The 24,341-nt window shown below is 46.5% G+C and overlaps 1 protein-coding gene across 1 annotated transcript in view; it reads left to right on the forward strand.

Moving 5' to 3' along the window:
• Positions 1 to 24,341, forward strand: part of LOC144480742 (disintegrin and metalloproteinase domain-containing protein 12-like) — a 249,491-nt gene that overhangs the window by 166,013 nt on the left and 59,137 nt on the right. The gene's annotated exons all lie outside the window — the stretch shown is intronic.

Raw genomic sequence — 24,341 nt, forward strand, 5'->3', positions numbered from 1 at the left:
ACTATAATGTTTCAGAACAAAAATAAACTCTTCCTTTCCAACACGGGGCTGCTGGGGTGATTGATATTCCCAAAGGAACCTGTTCTGTGGGTGTCATTTAGTTTGGTATGTTTTAGTTTTATAATATTGCTGGTTAAACAACAAAACAGAGGAAGAGACTCCACGATCTTCCACTTGCTCACTCATATGGAACACAATCCGGAAAAGTGTGAGGTGATTCACTTTGGAAGGAGTAACAGGATTACAGAGTACTGGGCTAATGGTAAGATACTTGGTAGTGTGGATAAGCAGAGAGATCTCGGTGTCCATGTGCATAGATCCCTGAAAGTTGGCACCCAGGTTGATAGGGTTGTTAAGAAGACGTACGGAGTGTTAACTTTTACTGGTAGAGGGATTGAGTTGGAGCCAGGAGGTCATGTTGCAGCTGTACAAAACTCTGGTGTGGCCGCACTTGGAGTATTGCGTACAGTTCTGGTCACCGCATTATAGGAAGGATGTGGAAGCATTGGAAAGGGTGCAGAGGATGTTGCCTGGTATGGTGGGAAGGTCTTATGAGGAAAGGCTGAGGGGCTTGAGGTTGTTTTCGTTAGAGCGAAGAAGGTTAAGAGGCGACTTAATAGAGGCATACAAGATGATCAGAGGATTAGATAGGGTGGATTGTGAGAGCCTTTTTCCTTGGATGGTGTTGGCTAGCACGAGGGGACATAGCTTTAAATTGAGGGGTGAGAGATATAGGACAGATGTCAGAGGTAGGTTCTTTACTCAGTGTAGTAAGGGCGTGGAATGCCTTGCCTGCAGCAGTAGTGGACTCGCCAACATTAAGGGCATTTAAATGGTCATTGGATAAACATATGGATGATATTGGAATAGTGTAGATTAGATGGACTTTAGATTGGTTTCACAGGTCGGCGCAACATCGAGGGCCGAAGGGCCTGTATTGCGCTGTAATGTTCTACACCACACAATTGTAAAAGGCAAGACAGAAATATAAACAAGAACAGAATTTCTGGTCATAGTCTGCAGGTCAGGCTGCATTTCTGAGAGATGCAGAAAAATCATTTTTCAACAGTATGTTCTTCATCAAAACAAGGTTGAAATATTTATAACTGTCCTCAATCAAAAAGGTTGGAGTGTATTATCTTTACAGGATCACAATTCTTATGGCCAGAATCATAGAATAATAGAATCTCTACAGTGCAGAAGTAGGTCATTTGGCCCATCGAGTCTGCATTGACACTGACAGGACACCTTACTCAGGTCCACACCCTGCCCATTCCCCAGCCCTATCCCTGTAATATCACACATTTACCCCACTAATCCCTCTAACCTACGCAGCTTGGGACACCAAAGGGCCATTTAGCATAGCCAATCCACCCAATCTGCACATTTTTGGATTGTGGGAGGAAACAGGAGCATTGGGAGGAAACTCATGCATACACAGGGAGAATGTGAAAACTCCACACAGACACCCACCCAAGGCTGAAGTTGAACCTGGATCTGTGGTGCTGTGAGGTAGCATTGCTAACCACTGTGCCTCCCTCAGAAGGAGGGATTTGGTCCTTCGTATCTGCACCAGCTCTCCAAATGCGCATCATGACTTCATGCCATTCCCCTGCACCTCTTCACGTTGTTTCTTTTCAAATAATCATCTCATGAATCTTTCCAGTACCTCGATTGAATCTGCCTTCACCCCACTTCTAGTCAGTGCATTCCAGAACCAAGCCACTCATGTGAAAAAGTTTTTCCTCACGTCACATTTGCTTCTTTTGCAAATCACTCCACATCTGTGCCTTCTCGTTCTTGATGTTTCGTGAGCAGGAACAGTTTTTCCTCAGCTGTGTGTGCACTCTGAGTGTAGCTTTGGATAGAGTGTGGTAGTTTGGTAAGTAGAGGGGGGTTTGGTGAAGAGGGGAGAGGTATTCCCTTGCTTTTCTAATGTTTTCATCCTGTAGGAACACCCTGCACTCAAGCCTGGAGCACCTAGATAACAAGGACACCTATGTCAGACTCTTATTTATTGACTACCGCTCAGCCTTCAACACCATTATTCCCACGAAACTCATCTCCAAACTCCGTGGCCTGGGCCTCGGCACCTCCCTCTGCGACTGGATCCTGAACTTCTTAACTCACAGACCACAACCAGTGAGGTTAGGCAACAACACCCCCTCCATGATCATCCTCAACACCAGTGCCCCACAAGACTGTGTTCTCAGCCCCCTACAATACTCCTTATACTCCTATGACTGTGTGGCCAAATTCCCCTCCAATTTGATTTTCAAGTTTGCTGACGACACCACCGTAGTGGGTCGGACCTCAAACAATGACGAGACAGAGTACAGGAATGAGATAGAGAATCTGGTGAACTGGTGCAGCAACAATAATCTCTCCCTCAATGTCAACAAAACGAAGGAGATTGTCATCGACTTCAGGAAGTGTAAAGGGGAACATGCCCCTGTCTATGTCAATGAGGACGAAGTAGAAAGGCTCAAGAGCTTCAAGTTTTTAGATGTCCAGATCTGTCCTGGTCCCCCCCACGCCGACACTATAGTTAAGAAAGCTCACCAACACCTCTACTTTCTCAGAAGCCGAAGGAAATTTGACATGTCAGCTATGACTCTCACCAACTTTTACAAATGCGCCATACAAAGTATTCTTTCTGGTTGTATCACAGCTTGGTATGGCTCCTGCTCTGCCCAAGACCGCAAGGAACTACAAAAGATCGTGAATGTAGCCCAATCCATCACGCAAACCAGCTTCCCATCCATTGACTCTGTCTACACTTCCTGCTGCCTTGGCAAAGCAGCCAGCATAATTAAGGACCCGACGCACCCCGGGCATTCTCTCTTCCACCTTCTTCCTTCGGGAAAAAGATACAAAAATCTGAGGTAACGTACCAACCGATCTGAGAACAGCTTCTTCCCTGCTGCCGTCAGACTTTTGAATGGACTTACCTTGCATTGAGTTAATCTTTCTCTACATCCTAGCTATGACTGTAACACTCCATTCTGCGCTCTCTCGTTTCCTTCTCTATGAACGGTATGCTTTGACTGTATAGCGCGCAAGAAACAATACTTTTCACTGTATATTAATACATGTGACAATAATAAATCAAATCAAAATCAAGATAGAAGCAGGGAAGTTGTTTCCACTGGCAGATGAACCTCAAACCAGGGGGCATGGCCTCAAAATAAGGGGAAACAGATTTAGGACTGAGTTGAGGAGGAACTTCTTCACACAAAGGGTTGTGAATCTGTGGAATTCCCTGCCCAGTGAAGCAGTTGAAGCTACCTCATTGAATGTTTTTAAGGCAAACATAGGTAAATTTCTGAACAGTAAAGAAATTGGGTGTTTTGATGAGCGGGCGGGTAAGTGGAGCTGAGTCTATGGAAAGATCAGCCATGATCTTATTGAATGGCGGAGCAGGCTTGAGGGGCCAGATGGCCTACTCCTGCTCCTAGTTCTTATGTCTATAGAATGCAGGAATGGAATACGAAAAGTACATGATTCACCAATATCATACTGAATAGTCGTGCAGACTTGAAGGGCTGAATGACCTATTCCTACATTTATTTTCGATGTTGCTATACTTCTATAGTTCCCCGTTTTCTCTCGATCTTGCTTTTTGAATAGCCGGCTTCCATTAGCTACTCTCCAATCTATAGGAACCAGTCCAGAATCCAAAGAATTTTGGGAAATAACCACTGATGGATCTACTATTTCCAGGGCCACCTCCTTAAGGACTCTGGGCGAAAGATTATCAGGACCTGGAGATTTATCCACCTTCAATCCCACCAATTTCCCCAAAACAATTTCTCCACTAATGCTGATTTCCTTCAACTCCTTCACTAAAACTTATTTCTCTCAGAACTTCTGGTACATTATTCATGTCTTCCTTTGTGCAAACTGTGAGTAGCAACTTCCCCAGTCCTGACATTACAAGATGTAGGCATGTAAAATCACCAGCACCAATGCACCACTCCTCCATGAGCTCGACACATTCTGTGCTTGTTTTGAGCAAGAGGTCAGCAAGAGCATGACTTCCGCCCTGGAAGCCTCGGCTGAACGGATACCCGAGGTCACCATCGCAGACATTAGATCAGCCTTCTTGAAAGTCAACCCCCAGAAAGTGACGAACCCAGATGGGAAACCTGGAGGAGCTCTCAAATTCTCCATGGCAGGAGTCTTCATGTACATCTTTGACCTCTATTTATGCCAATCTGAGGTCCCTACCTGCTTTTCTTTTTATTCATTTGTGGGACACGGATGTCGCTGGCTGGCCAGCATTTATTGCCAATCCCTAGTTGCTCTTGAGAAGGTGGTGGTGAGCTGCCTTCTTGAATTGCTGCAGTCCATCTTCTGTCGGTAGACCCACAATGCTGTTAGGGAGAGAATTCCAGGATTTTGACCCAGCGACTGCAAAGGAATGGCGGCGATTTCCAAAGGTAGACCATTTAGGACGAAGGTGAGGAGATATTTCTTCACCCAAAGAGTGGTGAGCCTGTGGAATTCATTACCACAGGAAGTCATTGCTGCCAAAAACACAATGTATTCAAGAGGCGGCTGGATATAGCATTTGGGGCGAATGGGATCAAAGCTTATGGGGAGAAAGCAGGATTAGGCTATTGAATTAGATTATTGTAATAAATGGCGGAGCAGGCTTGAAAGGCCAAATGGCCTCCTCCTGCTCCTATCTTTTTATGTTTAAGTCAGGACGGTGAGTGGCTTGCAGGGAACTTGTAGGTGATGGTGTTCCCATGTATCTGCTGCCCTTCCCCTTCTAGAAGAAAGTGGCCGTGGGTTTGGAAGGTCCTGTCTCAGAATCTTTGGTGAATTGCTGCAGTGCATCTTGTAGATCGTACACGCTGCTGCTACTGAGCGTCGGTGGTGGAGGATTGAGTGTTTGTGGATGTTTGTCCCATGCTTGAAACCCCATCACACCAATTGGCTTCAGATGTGTCACTATAAACTATGAGTTTCAAGGGAAGGTTGGCTAAGGCTACTGGTGAGACTTTAAACTAGAAAGGTTGGGGGGAGGGAATCGAAATGAGGGGACTGAGAGCGAGGAGGTTAGCTCGCAAATAGATAAGGAATGTAGACAGGGTAAGAGGGAGGTTAGACGAGTGAGGGAGAAGGGAAGTGCTCAGGCTGAAGGTCTGAGATGTGTCTATTTTAATGCCAGGAGTGTAGTGAATAAAGTGGATGAGCTTGGAGCGTGGATTGCTGCTTCGAATTGTGATGTGGTGGCCATTACGGAGACTTGGATGTCTCAGGGACAGGACTGGGTGCTTCAGGTGCCGGGTTTTAGATGTTTCAGGAAGGACAGGGAGGGAGGCAAGAGAGGGGGGGGAGTGGCACTGTTGATCAGGGATAGTGTCACGGCTGTAGAGAAGGTGGACGCCGTGGAGGGACTGACTACGGAATCTCTGTGGGTGGAGGTTAGGAACAGGAAGGGGTCGGTAACTTTGCTGGGTGTTTTCTATAGGCCGCCCAATAGTAACAGAGATGTTGAGGAGCAGATGGGGAAACAGATCCTGGAGAGATGTAGGAATAACAGAGTTGTCGTGATGGGAGATTTTAATTTCCCAAACATAGATTGGAATATCCCTAGGGCTAGGGGTTTGGATGGAGAGGAGTTTGTTAGGTGTGTCCAGGAGAGTTTCCTGACACAGTATGTGGATAAGCCTACTAGAGGAGAGGCTGTTCTTGATCTGGTGCTGGCTAATGAACCTGGACAGGTGGAGGATCTCTCGGTGGGTGAGCATCTTGGGGATAGCGATCATAATTCTATCTCCTTCACGATAGCATTGGAAAAAGATAGGGTCAGGCAGGCTAGGAAAGTGTTTCTCTGGAGTAAAGGGAAATACAGTGTCATCAGGGAGGAAATTAGACGGGTAAATTGGAAGGAGGCATTCTTGGGGAAAAGTACCGAAGGAAAGTGGAGGATTTTCAAGGAATGTTTGTCTGGAGCTCTGCATGACAACGTTCCGATGAGACAGGGGGGTGTTGGTAGGGTACGGGAACCGTGGTGCACGAAGGTTGTGATGAACCTGGTAAATAAGAAAAGAGAGGCGTACAGAAGGTTCAGAGAGCTAGGAGGTGTTAAGGATTTAGAGGAGTATACGCGATGTAGGAAGGAGCTTAAGAAGGAAATTAGGAGAGCGAGAAGGGGTCATGAGAAGACCTTGGCGGGTAAGATTAAGGAGAATCCCAAGGCTTTCTACAAATATGTCAAGAGTAAAAGGATGAGATGTGAAGGCATAGGACCCTTAAAAGGTGAAGGGGGAAAAGTTTGTGCGGAACCGTTAAAAATGGCGGAGGTGCTTAATGAATACTTTACCTCGGTATTCACGGTGGAAAGGGATCTGGGTGGTTGTACTGCTGGATTGCGGAGGACAGAAAGGATCGAGCATGTGGACATAAAGAAAGAGGATGTGTTGGAACTATTGAATGGCATCAAGGTTGGTAAGTCGCCGGGACCGGATGGGATGTACCCCAGGTTACTGTGGGAGGCGAGGGAGGAGATTGCGGAGCCTTTGGCGATGATCTTTGCATCGTCGATGGAGACGGGAGAGGTTCCGGAGGATTGGAGGATTGCGGATGTGGTCCCTATATTCAAGAAAGGGAACAGGGACAGCCCGGGAAATTACTGACCGGTGAGTCTAACCTCAGTGGTTGGTAAGTTGATGGAGAGGATCCTGAGAGACAGGATTTATGATCATCTAGAGAAGTTTAGTATGATCAAAAGTAGTCAGCACGGCTTTGTCAGGGGCAGGTCGTGCCTTACGAGCCTGGTTGAGTTCTTTGAAAATGTGACCAAGCACATTGACGAAGGAAGAGCGGTGGATGTGGTCTATATGGACTTCAGCAAAGCGTTCGATAAGGTCCCCCATGCAAGACTTCTTGAGAAAGTGAGAGGGCATGGGATCCAAGGGGCTGTTGCCTTGTGGATCCAGAACTGGCTTGCCTGCAGAAGGCAGAGAGTGGCTGTGGCGGGGTCTTTCTCTGCATGGAGGTCAGTGACCAGTGGAGTGCCCCAGGGATCTGTTCTGGGACCCTTGCTGTTTGTCATTTTCATAAATGACCTGGATGAGGAAGTGGAGGGATGGGTTGGTAAGTTTGCTGACGACACCAAGGTAGGTGGTGTTGTGGATAGTTTGGAGGGATGTCAGAAGTTGCAGCGAGACATAGATAGAATGCAAGACTGGGCGGAGAAGTGGCAGATGGACTTCAACCCGGATAAGTGTGTGGTGATCCATTTTGGCAGATCCAATGGGATGGAGCAGCAGTATAAAATGAAGGGTACCATTCTTAGCAGTGTAGAGGATCAGAAGGACCTTGGGGTCCGGGTCCATAGGACTCTTAAATCGGCCTCGCAGGTGGAGGATGCGGTCAAGAAGGCGTATGGCGTACTAGCCTTCATTAATCGAGGGATTGAGTTTAGGAGTCGGGAGATAATGCTGCAGCTTTATAGGACCCTGGTTAGACCCCACTTGGAGTACTGCGCGCAGTTCTGGTCACCTCATTACAGGAAAGATGTTGAAGCCATTGAAAGGGTGCAGAGGAGATTTACAAGGATGTTGCCTGGATTGGGGGGCATGCCTTATGAGGATAGGTTGAGGGAGCTTGGTCTCTTCTCCCTGGAGAGACGAAGGATGAGAGGTGACCTGATAGAGGTTTACAAGATGTTGAGGGGTCTGGATAGGGTGGACTCTCAGAGGCTATTTCCAAGGGCTGAAATGGTTGCTACGAGAGGACACAGGTTTAAGGTGCTGGGGGGTAGGTACAGGGGGGATGTCAGGGGTAAGTTTTTCACTCAGAGGGTGGTGGGTGAGTGGAATCGGCTGACGTCGGTGGTGGTGGAGGCAAACTCGTTGGGGTCTTTTAAGAGACTTCTGGATGAGTACATGGGATTTAATGGGATTGAGGGCTATAGATAGGCCTAGAGGTGGGGATGTGATCGGCGCAACTTGTGGGCCGAAGGGCCTGTTTGTGCTGTGGCTTTCTATGTTCTATGTTCTATGCTTAGGATCACCCAAAAACAGGAACCTCAGAACACATTCCTGCATTTTTAGTTTGGCCAACATTTTATTTGCTCTATGTCTTCCACCGTAGGATCATTCATTTTTGTACTCAATTCTAGGACTTCAAAACTAACATCCAGTCTGGTGTGTCTATCTAGTCAATTCAGCTGCCCAATCAAACTTTGAAATTCATTTTTCCGTCTTTGAAAACTGTGTCCTTTTATGAAGCCCTACCACGACTAATTGCTATTGGGTTGATACTCTCCAGATAAGATTGCTGACGTAAAGTGATACCTGACTCAATCTGTCCAATTTCCAGCCCAATATATTTGAAAGCACCTGAAGCCTGACTTCCAACCCTGAATTCCTTCCTCAGTCCAGGGATTACAATGGCTTCGAAATCACTACCACCACCCCACATAAAAATCAACATGCATCATAAAGATACCAGAAAGGTTTCCTTCATGGTGCCTATAAAACATCACAGGATCTACTTTCAACTGGCAACAGCCTAACTTCAACAAAACCGACCTTGCCGAAAAATATTAAACTCTGGACGCATCATTTAGCCAATATACACATTTATTTAACTTCCTTTCTGTGTTAGCTGCCTCTTTAGGAGGATGGAGAAAAAAGTCTCTGAAGCCCCTGCAAAAAGGCAGTTTTTATATCTACAGATTTGTATTCCCATGCCTTTGTAGCTAACAGAGCTAAGATGATCTTTTAAGATATCCTTTCCTGCCAAAGGTGAATCCACCCTTAAATCCTGGTCTAAGTTTTCTTCAAAACCCCTTGCCATGAGTCTGGCCTTTGCCTTAAGTTTCTTCATGAAGCATCTTTTCCGTGCATATCCATCTGTGAGATAGAACTTTGTCCCCTGTCTGATATCTCCATGTATACCCCAAATTCACTCCAACAATGCAGTTCTTGCTGTTTGGCATCTTTTATAACTTTTTCATCTAATTTTTTGGAAGCCACCAAAATCTCATGACCATGTGGGCTTCTACTCCTAGTAGCATTTGTAGACTTACCCCTATTCTGAGACCTTGTCAAGGTACTGCCTGATATCTTGTTCTGTACTACCACTGTTTGATCTTTCTGCCCTGCTGTGGGATGTTCTTTCAAAGGTTCACGATCACCATCAGACTTAATGTCTGAGCTGGCGCTACATTTCAGTGCCCTTCATTGTTGAACTTCATGTTCCCAATCCATGGTCTTGGCATCCTCCCCTGTATGCTGTACATTCAACCAGTGATTATACTTGCCAGTGGCCTTCCCTGCTCTATTAATGACAGTTGCATCTTTCCATTGACTGGACCCTTTGGGCAAGTATGTCACCTTTGCACCAACTTTTGGCAGCTGTCCTTTTGGAAAAAATGGCCTGTCCTAGTCCATCAGAAGTATTGCGTTCCTCTACAGGTAGGTACCCTGTATTTCAGTTAACTGGTCTTCATAGTTCTGTAACACGAGTATCAGATGACCCTGGTGATGACCCTGGCTCCTCATCATGTTAGTCTACTCTAAATTTGCAAGTTTGTAATCTGTACCCATTGTCCTTGATGAATGTACCCAAGGAGTCTAATTACCATGTTGCAAAACAATTGTTTTGCCATCCATGCCTATAATCTTCCCTGGGACTTCCCATTCAATAAAATTGGCTCAGTATTCTACATCTCCTTGCTGAAAAACACTATTTGATGGCCAGACATTGTGCCTTAAAGCTCTACGAATTCTTTGAGACTTTTGCTCATATGCAATGCATTTAAGAGTCAGAGTCATAAAGGTTTGCAGCATGGAAACAGGCCCTTCGTCCCAACTGCTGCCCTTTTTTTTTTAAGATCCTAAGCTAATTCCAATTGCCCACATTTGGTCCATATCCCTCTGTACACATCGTACCCACAGAACTATCTAAATGCTTCTGAAAAGACAAAATTGTACCCGCCTCTACTACGACTTCTGGCAGCTTGTTCCAGACACTCACCGCCCTCTGGACACTTTTGTATCTCTCTCCTCTCACCTTAAACTATGCCCTCTAGTTTTAGACTCCCCGACCTTTGGGAAAAGATATTGACTATCTAGCTGACCTGTGCCCCTCAATATTTTATAGACCTCGATAAGATCACCCCTCAGCCTCCAACGCTCCAGAGAAAAAAGTCCCAGTCTATCCAGCCTCTCCTTATAACTCAAACCACCAAGTCCCGGTAGCATCCTAGTAAATCTTTTCTGCACTCTTTCTAGTTTAATAATATCCTTTCTATAATAGGGCAACCAGAACTGCACACAATATTCCAAGTGCGTCTTTACCAATGTCTTGTACAACTTTAACAAGACGTCCCAACTCCTGTATTCAATGTTCTGACCGATGAAACCAAGCATGCCGAATGCCTTCTTCACCACTCTGTCCACCTGTGACTCCACTTTCAAGGAGCTATGAATATGTACTTCTAGATCTCTGTTCTGTAACTCTCCCCAATGCCCGACCATTAACTGAGTAAGTCCTGCCCTGGTTCAATCTACCAAAATGCATTACCTCGCATTTGTCTAAATTAAACTCCATCTGCCATTCGTCAGCCCACTGGCCCAATTGATCCAGATCCCGTTGCAATCCAAGATAACTTTCTTCATTGTCAATTATGCCACCAATTTTGTCGTCATCTGCAAACTTACTCACCATGCCCCCCATATTCTCATCCAAATCATTAATATAAATGACAAATAAGTGGACCCAGCACTGATCCCCGAGGCACACCGCTGGTCACAGGCCTCCAGTTTGAAAAACAACCCTCTACAACCACCCTCTGGCTTCTGTCGAGAAGCCAATTTTGTATCCATTTGGATACCTCACCCTGGATCCCGTGAGATTTAACCTTATTCAACAACCTACCATGCAGTACCTTGTCAAAGACCTTGCTAAAGTCCATGTAGACAACATCAACTGCACTGCCCTCATCTTACCCCTTCAAAAAAATTCAATCAAATTTGAGAGACATGATTTTCCACACAAAGCTATGCTGACTGTCCCTAATCAGTCCTTACATCTCTAAATGCCTGTAGATCCTGTCTCTCAAAATACCTTAATAAGGAGTCTAACAACACCAGGTTAAAGTCCAACAGGTTTATTTGGTAGCAAACGCCACTAGCTTTCGGAGCACTGCTCCTTCGTCAGATGGAGTGGAAATCTACTCTCAAAATACTTTCCAGCAACTTACTCACCACAGATGTAAGAACATAAGAACATAAGAAATAGGAGCAGGAGTAGGCCATCTGGCCCTTCGAGCCTGCCCCGCCATTCAACAAGATCATGGCTGATCTGAAGCGAATCAGTTCCACTTACCCGCCTGCTCCCCATATCCCCTAATTCCCTTATCGATCAGAAAACTATCTACCCGTGATTTAAACATATTCAACGAGGTAGCCTCCACCACTTCAATGGGCAGAGAATTCCAGAGATTCACTACCCTCTGAGAGAAGAAGTTCCCCCTCAACTCTGTTCTGAACCGGCCCCCCCTTATTTTGAGGCTGTGCCCTCTAGTTCTGGTTTCCCTTCTAAGTGGAAAGAATCTCTCCACCTCTACCCTATCCAGCCCCTTCATTATCTTATATGTCTCTATAAGATCACCCCTCATCCTTCTAAACTCCAACGAGTACAGACCCAATCTGTTTCATCTCTCCTCATAAGCTACACCCCTCATCTCCGGTATCAACCTGGTGAACCTTCTCTGCACTCCCTCCAAGGCCAATATATCCTTTCGCAAATAAGGGAACCAAAACTGCACACAGTACTCCAGTTGCGGCCTCACCAGTGCCTTGTACAGTTGCAGCAAGACCTCCTGCTTTTATATTCTATCCCCCTCGCGATAAAGGCCAACATTCCATTCGCCTTCTTGATCACCTGCTGCACCTGCAGACTGAGTTTTTGCGATTCGTGCACAAGGACCCCCAGGTCCCTCTGCACAGTCGCACGATGTAATTTTTCTCCATTTAAATAATATTCCAATTTACTATTATTTCTTCCAAAGTGGATAACCTCACATTTGCTAACGTTATATTCCATCTGCCAGATCCTCGCCCACTCGCTCAGCCTATCCAAATCTCTCTGCAGACTTTCCGCGTCCTCCACGCAATTCGCTTTCCCACTCACCTTCGTGTCATCAGCAAACTTGAATACCCTAGATTCAGTCCCCTCCTCCAGATCATCTATGTAAATGGTAAACAATTGAGGCCCCAGCACCGATCCCTGCGGCACGCCACTGGTCACCAATTGCCAACCAGAAAAGCACCCATTTATCCCAACTCTCTGCTTCCTGTTAGATAGCCAATCCCCAATCCACGCCAACACCTTACCCCTAACTCCGTGTACCCCAATCTTCTGCAGCAACCTTTTGTGAGGCACCTTATCGAACGCCTTCTGGAAATCTAAAAACACCACATCCACCGGTTCCCCTCTGTCAACCGCACTAGTGACATCTTCATAAAAGTCCAGTCGATTCGTCAAACACGACTTTCCCTTCATGAATCCATGCTGCGTCTGCTTGATCGACCCATTCTTATTCAGGTGCTCTGTTATTTCCTCTTTAATAATGGACTCTAGCATCTTCCCAACTACGGACGTTAAGCAAACCGGCCTGTAGTTACCCGCCTTTTGTCTACTTCCTTTTTTAAACAGCGGCGTAACAGTAGCTGTTTTCCAGTCAGCCGGCACTACCCCAGAGTCCAGCGAATTTTGATAAATTACTACTAACGCATCTGCTATTACCTCAGCCATTTCTTTCAGTACCCTGGGATGCATTCCATCCAGGCCCGGGGACTTGTCCACCTTCAGTCCCATTAGTCGACCAAGCACTGCCTCCCTGGTAACAGTAATTGTATTAAGGACCTCCCCTCCCACCAACTCTCGATCTCTAATATTCGGCAAACTATTTGTGTCTTCCACCGTGAAGACCGACACAAAGAACTTATTTAAAGTCTCAGCCATTTCCTCGTTTTCCACTATTAAATTCCCCCCTCTCATCTTCCAAGGGTCCAACATTCACTCTAGCCACTCTATTCCTTTTTATATACTTGTAAAAACTTTTACTATCATTTTTTATATTTTGAGCTAGTTTAGTTTCATAATCTATCTTTCCTTTCTTAATCGCTTTCTTAGTCGTTCTTTGTTTTTCTTTAAAGCTTTCCCAATCCACTAATTCTCCACTATTTTTGGCTACTCTGTACGCATCTGATTTTATTTTAATACTCTCCTTTACTTCCTTCGTTATCCACGTCCGGTTATCCTTTTTCTTACAGTCCTTCTTTATCACCGGAATATATTTTTGCTGAGTATTTTTAAAAATCTCCTCAAAAATCCTCCACTGTTCCTCAGCTGTCCTACCTACCAGTCTGCTCGCCCAGTCTACATTAGCCAATTCCACCCTCATCCTATCGTACTCCCCTCTGTTCAAGCAGAGGACACTGGTTTGGGACCCTACTTTCTCACCCTCCATCTGTATCAGAAATTCCACCATATTATGATCACTCATCCCAAGAGGATCCTTCACAAGAAGATCCTTAATCCTACCTGTCTCATTGCACAGAACCAGATCCAAGATAGCTCGCTCTCTCGTAGGTTCTGTAACATACTGTTCAATGAAACAATCCCGACAGCATTCCAAGAACTCTTCCTCAAGCCCTCCACGTCCAATTTGAGTCGACCAATCAATATGTAGATTAAAATCCCCCATGATTATTGCCGTTCCACTTTTGCACGCATCCATTATTTGCTTGTTTATAGCCCTCCCCACCTCTAAGTTATTATTTGGGGGCCTATAGACCATGTGAGGCTCACTGGCCTGTAGTTCCCAGGCTTTTCCCTGCAGCCCTTTTTAAACAAAGGCACAACATTTGCCACTCTCCAATCTTCAGGCACCTCACCCGTGACTATCGATGATTCAAATGTAAATGTAAATTTAAATGCTCAGCAAAAGCAGAGCTAGTTGTAGTTCCTTCCCAAGCTGGTGCTGGTCAGTCAAAATGGCCGGAATTTTAGGATTCCCACCAAATACTAATTGATAGGGACGATAGCCCCCAACCATAAAACCATAGAAAATTACAGCTCAGAAACAGGCCTTTTGGCCCTTCTTGTCTGTGCCGAGCCATTTTATGCCTAGTCCCACTGACCTGCACTTGGACCATATCCCTCCACACCCCTCTCATCCATGAACCCATCCAAGTTTTTCTTAAATGTTAAAAGTGACCCCGCATTTACCACTTTATCCGGCAGCTCATTCCACACTCCCACCACTCTCTGCGTGAAGAAGCCCCCCCTAATATTCCCTTTAAACTTTTCTCCTTTCACCCTTAACCCATGCCCTCTGGTTTTTTTCTCCCCGAGCCTCAGCGGAAAAAGCCTGCTTGCATTCACTCTATCTACACCCATCAAAATCTTATACACCTCTATCAAATCTCCCCTCAATCTTCTTGGCTCCAGGGAATAAAGTCCCAACCGATTCAATCTCTCTCTGTAACTCAGCTTCTCAAGTCCCGGCAACATCCTTGTGAACCTTCTCTGCACTCTTTCAATCTTATTTACATCCTTCCTGTAACTAGGTGACCAAAACTGTACACAACTGTACATCTGCAATGGATTCTTTGCATTTACCTCCCATGCTAAGGTTGAATTTAACCTGCAATTTTGTCTTATTGCCAAAATTTTCCAGAGCATGTTATCTATTACAGCATGGTTTCTGTCACACACCTTGTTACCAAATGGGCTTTCTGACTATAATATTCATCTTTTCACACATATCCCTAAACTCATTGTTAGCAAATTCCCCGCCATTGCCTGTAAAGAACTTTGCCACTGGCCCCATTCCAGCCCCTATCCATTTTTCAATATTCTGATCCAAAATTACTCTTTTCTTTACTACGTACAATTACAATGGTTAAAGGCCCATGGCCACTTCTCTGGCCAAAGACAGAGTTACTATCGGTAGTGATGGTGTCCTTCTGTACTTTCTACAAACCTCACAGCGATCACTGACCTGTTCCAGCAGCTTAGTGTAGTCTTCATCCCTTAGCCCTGCAGCCTTTAATAAATTTGCAGCCTCCGAGGAGATGGATGTGCAAATTGCTGATGCAGTTTTAATACAATGAGCTTTTTAATCAGCTAAAGTCCCATATCCAGCTGCTAATAACACTTCTTTAACCTCTTTACCTGGAAAATTTGTCATTAAGTGAATACAATAGTGTCCCAACTGTGTAAATTGTAAGTCCACCATTTTGCCAAAAACTGTTGCCTTATCATTTTCCATAGTAAGGCTATGTGTGGGATAGAGGGAAGTTTGGCCGATTGGATAGGTAACTGGCTATCTAACAGAAGACAGAGGGTGGTGGTGGATGGAAAATTTTCGGACTGGAAACCGGTTACCAGCGGAGTGCCACAGGGATCAGTGCTTCGTCCTCTGCTATTTGTAATTTTTATAAATGACTTGGAGGAGGGGGCTGAAGGGTGGATCAGTAAATTTACTGATGACACCAAGATTGGTGGAGTAGTGGATGAGGTGGAGGGCTGTTGTAGGCTGCAAAGAGATATAGATAGGTTGCAGAGCTGGGCTGAAAAATGGCAAATGGAGTTTAACCCTGACATATGCGAGGTGATTCATTTTGGTAGGACAAATTTAAATGTGGATTACAGGGTCAAAGGTAGGGTTCTGAAGAATGTGGAGGAACAGAGAGATCTTGGGGTTCGTATCCACAGATCTCTGAAGGTTGCCACTCAAGTGGATAGAGCCGTGAAGAAGGCCTATAGTGTGTTGGCGTTCATTAACAGGGGGTTTGAGTTTAAGAGCCGTGGGATTATGCTGCAACTGTACAGGACCTTGGTGAGGCCACATTTGGAATATTGTGTGCAGTTCTGGTCACCTCACTACAAGAAGGATGTGGAGACACTGGAAAGAGTGCAAAGGAGATTTACCAGGATGCTGCCTGGTTTGGAGGGTAGGTCTCATGAGGAAAGGTTGAGGGAACTTGGGCTTTTCTCTTTGGAGCGGAGGAGGTTGAGAGGAGACTTGATAGAGGTTTATAAGATGATGAGGGGGATAGATAGAGTGAACGTTCAAAGACTATTTCCTCGGGTGAATGGAGCGGTAACTAGGGGGCATAACTATAGGGTTCGTGGTGGGAGATATAGGAAGGATGTCCGAGGTAGGTTTTTTACTCAGAGAGTGGTTGGGGTGTGGAATGGACTGCCTGCAGAGATAGTGGAGTCATAAACTTGAGGAACATTTAAGAAGCTATTGGATAGGCACATGGAGTACTTCGGGATGATAGGGAGGAAATAGCTTGATCTGGGTTTCAGCCAAAGCTCGGCACAACATCGTGGGCCGAAGGGCCTGTTCTGTGCTGTACTGTTCTATGTTCTATGTTCTATATCCAGTTTCATGTGTGCTTTCTTCATCGATGGTCAGAAGCAAAGGTATCTCACTCGACACAACATCTATGCTAATGAAGTGATTCACTCCGGTAATATTGCAAGGGATCACCACTCTTTTCAGGGTATTATCATCCCCAAGCCTGAAACTTTAAAAGTCTTTAACCTTGTTCCGATTTTCAGCGTTTGAGAAAGTCCAGGTGACATTTTAACCAGTCAATTCCACACAAGGTAAATGTGCAGCCACTGTCTAATACAGCACAATTAAAGGACTCTGCAACCAAAACTCATTCCAGGAGTAAAACTTCTCATTAATAGGACAATGCTCTTTCTGGTCACAACTCTTTCCTTTACTGATTCTTCCATGTCACGTGTGGCTTCAAACACTATTAAATCATTTTGGACAGTTGAAAGCATAATGAAATTTAGAGTCACACCAAAAACAGCAATTGATCATATCCTGGGCATTTCTGGGGTTCATTTTCCCATTACCATTCTCCATATCCTTCCTCCTGTTATAGGTATTAAAGGGGTTTCTGTCCTCAATTTCTGGGTCCCAATCATCTGCCATACTCATAACCTGCTTGCGCCCATACACTATTAACAGGGTGGAGAGATTGTATCTTCCACACTCTGCTTTAATCACTGACTGACCCATTTGTCATGATGTGGAGATGCCGGCGTTGGACTGGGGTAAACACAGTAAGAAGTTTAACAACACCAGGTTAAAGTCCAACAGGTTTATTTGGTAGCAAAAGCCACACAAGCTTTCGAGGCTCTGAGCCCCTTCTTCAGGTGAGTGGGAATTCTGTTCACAAACAGAACTTATAAAGACACAGACTCAATTTACATGAATAATGGTTGGAATGCGAATACTTACAACTAATCCAGTCTTTAAGAAACAAAACAATGGGAGTGGAGAGAGCATCAAGACAGGCTAAAAAGATGTGTATTGTCTCCAGACAAGACAGCCAGTGAAACTCTGCAGGTCCACGCAACTGTGGGAGTTACAAATAGTGTGACATAAACCCAATATCCCGGTTGAGGCCGTCCTTGTGTGTGCGGAACTTGGCTATCAGTTTCTGCTCAGCGACTCTGCGCTGTCGTGTGTCGCGAAGGCCGCCTTGGAGAACGCTTACCCGAATATCAGAGGCCGAATGCCCGTGACCGCTGAAGTGCTCCCCAACAGGAAGAGAACAGTCTTGCCTGGTGATTGTCGAGCGGTGTTCATTCATCCGTTGTCGCAGCGTCTGCATAGTTTCCCCAATGTACCATGCCTCGGGACATCCTTTCTTGCAGCGTATCAGGTAGACAACGTTGGCCGAGTTGCAAGAGTATGTACCGTGTACCTGGTGGATGGTGTTCTCACGTGAGATGATGGCATCTGTGTCGATGATCCGGCACGTCTTGCAGAGGTTGCTGTGGCAGGGTTGTGTGGTGTCTTGGTCACTGTTCTCCTGAAGGCTGGGTAGTTTGCTGCGGACAATGGTCTGTTTGAGGTTGTGCGGTTGTTTGAAGGCAAGAAGTGGGGGTGTGGGGATGGCCTTGGCGAGATGTTCGTCTTCATCAATGACATGTTGAAGGCTCCGGAGGAGATGCCGTAGCTTCTCCGCTCCGGGGAAGTACTGGACGACGAAGGGTACTCTGTCCACTGTGTCCCGTGTTTGTCTTCTGAGGAGGTCGGTGCGGTTTTTCGCTGTGGCGCGTTGGAACTGTTGATCAATGAGTCTAGCGCCATATCCTGTTCTTATGAGGGCATCTTTCAGCGTCTGGAGGTGTCTGTTGCGATCCTCCTCATCCGAGCAGATCCTGTGTATACGGAGGGCTTGTCCGTAGGGGATGGCTTCTTTAACGTGTTTAGGGTGGAAGCTGGAGAAGTGGAGCATCGTGAGGTTATCCGTGGGCTTGCGGTACAGTGAGGTGCTGAGGTGACCGTCCTTAATGGAGATGCGCGTGTCCAAGAATGCAACCGATTCCGGAGAGTAGTCTATGGTGAGCCTGATGGTGGGATGGAACTTGTTGATGTCATCATAGAGTTGTTTCAGTGATTGTTCACCATGAGTCCAAAGGAAGAAAATGTCATCGATGTATCTAGTGTATAGCATCGGTTGAAGGTCCCGTGCAGTGAAGAAGTCTTGTTCGAACCTGTGCATGAAGATGTTGGCATATTGAGGTGCAAATTTGGTCCCCATGGCTGTTCCGTGTGTCTGGATGAAGAACTGGTTGTTGAAGGTGAAGATATTGTGGTCCAGGATGAAGCGGATGAGATGTAAAATTGCATCTGGAAACTGGCAGTTGTTGGCGCTGAGCACTGAGGCCGTTGCAGCAATGCCATCGTCATGGGGGATGCTGGTGTAGAGTGCTGAGACATCCATTGTGACGAGGAGCGCTCCTGGTTCAACTGCTCCATGTGTGCCGAGTTTCTGTAGGAAGTCCGTCGTGTCGCGACAAAAGCTGGGGGTTCTTTGTACAATGGGTTTCAGGATGCCCTCGACATCGCCGGAGAGGTTCTCGCACAGGGTCCCATTGCCCGATACGATGGGACGGCCGGGTGTGTTTGCCTTGTGTATCTTCGGGAGGCAGTAGAGATCTCCAACGCGGGGAGTACGTGGGATGAGAGCACGGAGGGTGTTCTGAAGGTCCGGATCAAAGGTCTTGATCAGAGTGTTGAGTTGACGGGTGTGTTCTTTGGTCGGATCTGCAGGTAACTGTCTGTAGTGTTCCTCGTTGTTGAGTTGTCGGTACACTTCTTTGCAGTAATCCGTTCTGTTCAGTATGACGATGGCCCCTCCTTTGTCTGCTGGTTTGATGACAATGTTGCGGTTGGTCTTGAGAGCGTGGATGGCGTTACGTTGTGCTTGGGTGATGTTCGGGGCTGTCTTGTGAGTGCGGCTGATGAATTTGGTGTTGACGCACCTCCTGACGGCTTGGGCATACATGTCAAGTCGAGGGCAGCGGCCTTCCGGAGGAGTCCAATTCGACTCTTTCCTCTTCGGATGCACTGCGGATCTCTCTGTCGGCTGTTCCGGTTTATTGGCTGTCTCATTGTGTTCGTTGTTGGCCTCTTGGGGTTTGTGGAAGAACTCACTCAGCCTCATTCGCCTGATGAATTCCTCTGTGTCTGCTGTGAGACTGATGGGGTCTATTTTGGTGGTGGGGCAAAAATTAAGCCCTCGGCTGAGAACTTCGATTTCATCTGGTTGAAGTGTGTAGTCGGACAAGTTGACAATGGACTTCCCTGCAGTGGGACTGTTTTCTACTGTGGTACCGGGGGAGGCTTGGTTGCTGCTGGTGGCGATGCCGAGTTTCTCAAGTTTCCTGTTCTTGGTGTGCATGTAGATGGTGTAGTTCCTTCCTGCAGATCCGACCAAAGAACACACCCGTCAACTCAACACTCTGATCAAGACCTTTGATCCGGACCTTCAGAACACCCTCCGTGCTCTCATCCCACGTACTCCCCGCGTTGGAGATCTCTACTGCCTCCCGAAGATACATAAGGCAAACACACCCGGCCGTCCCATCGTATCGGGCAATGGGACCCTGTGCGAGAACCTCTCCGGCTATGTCGAGGGCATCCTGAAACCCATTGTACAAAGAACCCCCAGCTTTTGTCGCGACACGACGGACTTCCTACAGAAACTCGGCACACATGGAGCAGTTGAACCAGGAGCGCTCCTCGTCACAATGGATGTCTCAGCACTCTACACCAGCATCCCCCATGACGATGGCATTGCTGCAACGGCCTCAGTGCTCAGCGCCAACAACTGCCAGTTTCCAGATGCAATTTTACATCTCATCCGCTTCATCCTGGACCACAATATCTTCACCTTCAACAACCAGTTCTTCATCCAGACACACGGAACAGCCATGGGGACCAAATTTGCACCTCAATATGCCAACATCTTCATGCACAGGTTCGAACAAGACTTCTTCACCGCACGGGACCTTCAACCGATGCTATACACTAGATACATCGATGACATTTTCTTCCTTTGGACTCATGGTGAACAATCACTGAAACAACTCTATGATGACATCAACAAGTTCCATCCCACCATCAGGCTCACCATGGACTACTCTCCGGAATCGGTTGCATTCTTGGACACGCGCATCTCCATTAAGGACGGTCACCTCAGCACCTCACTGTACCGCAAGCCCACGGATAACCTCACGATGCTCCACTTCTCCAGCTTCCACCCTAGACACGTTAAAGAAGCCATTCCCTACGGACAAGCCCTCCATATACACAGGATCTGCTCGGATGAGGAGGATCGCAACAGACACCTCCAGACGCTGAAAGATGCCCTCATAAGAACAGGATATGGCGCTAGACTCATTGATCAACAGTTCCGACGCGCCACAGCGAAAAACCGCACCGACCTCCTCAGAAGACAAACACGGGACACAGTGGACAGAGTACCCTTCGTTGTCCAGTACTTCCCCGGAGCGGAGAAGCTACGGCATCTCCTCCGGAGCCTTCAACATGTCATTGATGAAGACGAACATCTCGCCAAGGCCATCCCCACACCCCCACTTCTTGCCTTCAAACAACCGCACAACCTCAAACAGACCATTGTCCGCAGCAAACTACCCAGCCTTCAGGAGAACAGTGACCAAGACACCACACAACCCTGCCACAGCAACCTCTGCAAGACGTGCCGGATCATCGACACAGATGCCATCATCTCACGTGAGAACACCATCCACCAGGTACACGGTACATACTCTTGCAACTCGGCCAACGTTGTCTACCTGATACACTGCAAGAAAGGATGTCCCGAGGCATGGTACATTGGGGAAACTATGCAGACGCTGCGACAACGGATGAATGAACACCGCTCGACAATCACCAGGCAAGACTGTTCTCTTCCTGTTGGGGAGCACTTCAGCGGTCACAGGCATTCGGCCTCTGATATTCGGGTAAGCGTTCTCCAAGGCGGCCTTCGCGACACACGACAGCGCAGAGTCGCTGAGCAGAAACTGATAGCCAAGTTCCGCACACACAAGGACGGCCTCAACCGGGATATTGGGTTTATGTCACACTATTTGTAACTCCCACAGTTGCGTGGACCTGCAGAGTTTCACTGGCTGTCTTGTCTGGAGACAATACACATCTTTTTAGCCTGTCTTGATGCTCTCTCCACTCCCATTGACCCATTTGTGTCAGAGCTGTAGGGATAGCATATTTCTCTAAAAAAAAAATTTAACATCTGTCATTTGATCAAATAAGGTATGATCTGCAAACACAGCTCCAGTTAAAAATCAAATCTCTGAAGCGCTCCGAAAGCTAATGGTATTTGCTACCAAATAAACCTGTTGGACTTTAACCTGGTGTTGTTAAAACTCTTACTATGTTTACCCCAGTCCAACGCCGGCATCTCCACATCATGACTACAGGGGAGGTTCCAGAGAATTGGAGAACAGACAATGTTGTTCCTTTGTTTAAGAAGGATAGCAAGAATAATCCAGGTAATTACATAAGAACATAAGAAATAGGAGCAGGAGTAGGCCATCTAGCCCCTCGAGCCTGCCCCGCCATTCAATAAGATCATGGCTGATCTGACGTGGATCAGTACACTTACCCGCCTGATCCCCATAACCCTTAATTCCCTTACCGCTCAGGAATCCATCCATCCGCGCTTTAAACATATTCAGCGAGGTAGCCTCCACCACCTCAGTGGGCAGAGAATTCCAGAGATTCACCACCCTCTGGGAGAAGAAGTTCCTCCTCAACTCTGTCTTAAACCGACCCCCCTTTATTTTGAGGCTGTGTCCTCTAGTTTTAACTTCCTTACTAAGTGGAAAGAATCTCTCCGCCTCCACCCTATCCAGCCCCCGCATTATCTTATAAGTCTCCATAAGATCCCCCCTCATCCTTCTAAATTCCAACGAGTACAAACCCAATCTCCTCAGCCTCTCCTCATAATCCAAACCCCTCATCTCCGGTATCAACCTGGTGAACCTTCTCTGCACTCCCTCCAATGCCAATATATCCTTCCTCATATAAGGGGACCAATACTGCACACAGTATTCCAGCTGCGGCCTCACCAATGCCCTGTACAGGTGCATCAAGACATCCCTGCTTTTATATTCTATCCCCCTCGCAATATAGGCCAACATCCCATTTGCCTTCTTGATCACCTGTTGTACCTGCAGACTGGGCTTTTGCGTCTCATGCACAAGGACCCCCAGGTCCCTTTGCACGGTAGCATGTTTTAATTTGTTTCCATTGAGATAGTAATCCCATTTGTTATTATTTCCTCCAAAGTGTATAACCTCGCATTTCTCAACGTTATACTCCACTTGCCATATCCTCGCCCACTCACTCAGCCTGTCCAAATCTCTCTGCAGATCTTCTCCGTCCTCCACACGATTCACTTTTCCACTTATCTTTGTGTCGTCTGCAAACTTCGTTACCCTACACTCCGTCCCCTCCTCCAGCTCATCTATATAAATGGTAAACAGTTGCGGCCCGAGTACCGATCCCTGCGGCACGCCACTAGTTACCTTCCTCCAACCGGAAAAACACCCATTTATTCCGACTCTTTGCTTCCTGTCGGATAGCCAGTCCCCAATCCACTTTAACACACTACCCCCAACTCCGTGTGCCCTAATCTTCTTCAGCAGCCTTTTATGGGGCACCTTATCAAACGCCTTTTGGAAATCCAAAAACACCGCATCCACCGGTTCCACCGGATTACAGGCCGGTGAGCCTTACATCAGTGGTAGGGAAATTATTGGAGAGGATTCTTCAAGACAGGATTTATTCCCACTTGGAAATAAGTGGACGCATTAGTGAGAGGCAACATGGTTTTGTGAAGGGTAGGTCGTGTCTCACGAACTTGATCGAGTTATTCGAGGAAGTGACGAAGATGATTGATGAGGGTAGGCAAGTGGATGTTGTCTACATGGACTTCAGTAAGGCCTTTGACATGGTCCCTCATGTCAGACTGGTGCAGAGGTGAAGTCGCATTGGATCAGAGGTGAGCTGGCAAGGTGGATACAAAACTAGCTCAGGCAAAGAAGACAGAAGATGCTGGCGTTGGACTGGGGTAAACACAAGAAGAAGTCTCACAACACCAGGTTGAAGTCCAACAGGTTTATTTGGTCGCACAAGCCACTAGCTTTCGGAGCGCTGCTCCTTCATCAGGTGAGTGGGAGTTCTGTTCACAAACAGGGCATATAAATTCACAAACTCAATTTACAAAATAATGGTTGGAATGTGAGTCTTTACAGGTAATCAAGTCTCTGAAGCGCTCCGAAAGCTAATGGATTTTGCTACCAAATAAACCTGTTGGACTTTAACCTGGTGTTGTGAGACTTCTTACTGTCCAGTCCAACGCCGGCATCTCCACATCAGTGGAAGGGTGCGTTTCTGAATGGAGGGCCGAAGGGCCTGTTCCTGTGCTGTAATTTTCTTTGTTCTTTGTTCTATGCTCTCTAGTTTTAGACACCCTTACCTTTGGGAAAAGATATTGACTATCTAGCTGATCTATGCCCCTCATTATTTTATAGACCTCTATAAAGTCACCCCTCAGCCTTCTACGTTCCAGAGAAAAAAGTCCCAGTCTTTTCAGCCTCACCTTATAACTCAAACCATCAAGTCCCAGTAGCATCTAGCAAATCTTTTCTGCACTCTTCCTAGTTTAATAATGTCCTTTCTATAATAGGGTGACCAGAATTGCACACAGTTTTCCAAGTGTGGCCTTACCTATGTCTTGTACAACTTCAACAAGACGTCCCAACTCCTGTCTTCAATGTTCTGACCAATGAAACCAAGCATGCTGAATGCCTTCTTCACCACTCTGTCCACTTGAGACTCCACTTTCAAGGAGCTATGAACCTGTACCCCTAGATATCTTTGTTCTGTAACTCTCCCCAATGCCCTACCATTAACTGAGTAAGTCCTGTCC

Source organism: Mustelus asterias, chromosome 1, assembly GCF_964213995.1.
Source record: "Mustelus asterias chromosome 1, sMusAst1.hap1.1, whole genome shotgun sequence".
NCBI lineage: Eukaryota > Metazoa > Chordata > Chondrichthyes > Carcharhiniformes > Triakidae > Mustelus > Mustelus asterias.